Consider the following 2,500-nt stretch of genomic DNA (forward strand, 5'->3'; position numbering starts at 1 on the left):
TATCTCACACCTTATCAACTGGCTGGCCATGATGGAACTGACTTGTACTTCAATCGCCTTCTGCTGTCTATTATCACATAATTATCTATTGTGAATCTAATTGGCTCTAATAGTCTTAACACTAGTGTCTATCGTCACATCACATTGATGGCTAAATTGATATCCCTTCCATATGTCATCCACTACAATTGCATCTGATTGCTCAGATATTTACAAAAGGGGCTGGAAAGAGACAGATGTTGGAGTTCCAAAAATGTATGATTCCTTTTTACTTCTCTTGCAAGTCTATTATCCAAAAGCAGTGGAAATGACATAGATGAAATGTTTCTCAGAATATTGTGATCTAATAGATGGTGAGGTCAGATTTTTCCATTTAGATTTCGGGCATCATTTCCAATAATACCAGAAAATGTACCATAGGTATATCATATCATGACTTCATATAAAAAAGGAAAATAACTGAATCTCAAGACTGATAGAAAACACTATATTCATATTGTCTAAAGACAACATATACAAATAATAATTACAATCCACAGGAAAGCAATGTTTTAAATTCTAAGAGCCAATATCTATATGCAACTATATCATGTCTAAAATTAAATGGGATAATGTTTTAGGAATCAAAAGATGTCAAAATTATCATTTAATTTACAGATACATATCTTGAGATTTCGAGATTCACGGACGAAAGTAATAATGGGTGGAATGACCTTACAAACTATCATCAACCACATTGAAAAGATTGATGATCACGATCGAAGACGAATAAATAAATTAAAATGATTCTTAACAAATCGTTTCCACTGATCAAAGTGGTTCGAAGAAATCAGTCAACGCAATCACATGTCACTGGGAAGTTTCTAGAGAATTCGTTCACATGACAGTCTTCCTATCATGCACCTTCATCCCGTGCAACATGCAACAGGAATTAAACGGGAAAAGACGGAAAAAGAAGGATAGAAAACCTTAATCAATTTGGAGATCTGCTGAACACTGTGTTTACACCCGACACCTGATTGCCACTGAAACTCCTGCGAAGGTAATGGATATCGTAATTTCCTCCAATCAGAATCCAGATCAGCAAGAAGGGGTGATACTATTGGTCACACATATGACAAGTAGGAAATTATTCAACTTTATCCGAGATCCAGCCTTATCCAATCAAAACTTAGATATACTAGAAGACGCAACCTCATTGGTCGAAAGAATGACAGGCAGAAAATTATTCAACTTCACAAGTAAGTGGGCCTCAGCCAACCAAAAGCAGCAGTCCTCGCAATGTGAATTGTGATTGGTTGATTTCTGACATGACCTATAAAAGATGCGCACGCAGGACATGGCAGATATCACCATTTGGCATTGCAATTAATTAATTTATCTCTAATTAATCTCTTCATGTGAAAGATCCTTTTACCGAAGTAATAGAGCGCTTCGCGTATACAGGAGAGAGACCTAGATTTTGCGAGGCATCAAGCTATACTCTCCTTCAATTAATATTTAACCTCTTCTCTCTGCTGCAGATTCTGCTGAACTCTAGCGAATTTTTTTTAAATTGGGAAAAGCTGATATTTAGCGCATCCGGAGAACCAATTTTTCATTTTAAAATACCATTATAATACCCAATTGATGTGACTTAACACATGATTATTCACGGACACATAACTTTCTTCATAAATCCAAACTGTCTAATTCACCCAATGACTTTAATTTCGTACAAGAATCATGGAGCAAACAAAAAATGTTTATTAATCTTCACTTATAACCCTGGAACGACAAATCCTTAAAAATATACGAGAGGAAAATCAAAGAAAATAAGTATCCTGCCAAAAATGCCAAGTCAAGCTTCGCGCGCGGACGAATGCCTCCCGCGCGCGACAAACTAGTCCCTCTGAAAAAACTAACCATGTGCAGTTATCCTTGCACATATTGCCTTCATTTTAAGTCTATCGCCATGAAATCATAATCTCTATCGAACTGACAGTCGAAAATGGGCAAACTCGAGAGCCTGAGCCATCTCCATCGAGACCCTCCATGACCGCAAATCACTCGCAGATCCGTTGAAAAGAAGTCGGCAAAATTATGTGCTATTTTCGTGGTCTTTTCGCTCGTGTTTTGCCTTTATCTCCCACCTGCAGAGAAATAAAGCATCTAAGTTCCCATTTTCCTCCAAAGTAAGACACATCACCTCCCTCCCCGCTTAAAAAACGCATTAGAAGGCGAAAGACCCAGGGAGGTGACCAAACATGGCTGGGAAGCCGAAGTTACATGTCATTTTCCTATGTTACCGACCCTTGTTGAGCCCCATCCTGCTCCCTGCATGCAAAATAAACACTAAAGTTCCCATCCCCCTGCAAAGCAATCATCCCCGCCGTCGCTATATCCCCTAAAAAGACCCAAGAAAGCCGCAGAGGCAGCGAAAAGCCAAACATGGCGGTGGCCGAGGCCGGGGCGAGCGTGTGCACTAAGGCGTCGCTGAGCATTTATTGTTGCGCCGCCG

The 2,500-nt window shown here is 39.3% G+C and overlaps 2 protein-coding genes across 3 annotated transcripts in view; one reads left to right on the top strand and one right to left on the bottom strand.

The window, feature by feature from the left end:
• Wdr37 (WD repeat domain 37) overlaps positions 1-1,029 on the bottom strand; it is a 32,391-nt gene extending 31,362 nt beyond the window's left edge. For both annotated transcript variants that reach the window (XM_043015767.2, XM_043015766.2), the window contains exon 1: positions 969-1,029. The gene's annotated coding sequence lies outside the window, so the exon portion shown is untranslated. The remainder of the gene's footprint in view (positions 1-968) is intronic.
• A 1,437-nt stretch (positions 1,030-2,466) lies between these two features.
• Positions 2,467-2,500, top strand: part of LOC122253014 (uncharacterized) — a 37,898-nt gene continuing 37,864 nt past the window's right edge. Inside the window, exon 1 of the mRNA XM_086554827.1 lies at positions 2,467-2,500. This exon is cut by the window's right edge and continues 130 nt beyond it. The gene's annotated coding sequence lies outside the window, so the exon portion shown is untranslated.

The sequence above is a fragment of the Penaeus japonicus genome, unplaced genomic scaffold (genome assembly GCF_977035675.1).
Source record: "Penaeus japonicus unplaced genomic scaffold, GWHDUDI00000001_assembly GWHDUDI00000030, whole genome shotgun sequence".
Taxonomy (NCBI): Eukaryota; Metazoa; Arthropoda; class Malacostraca; order Decapoda; family Penaeidae; genus Penaeus; species Penaeus japonicus.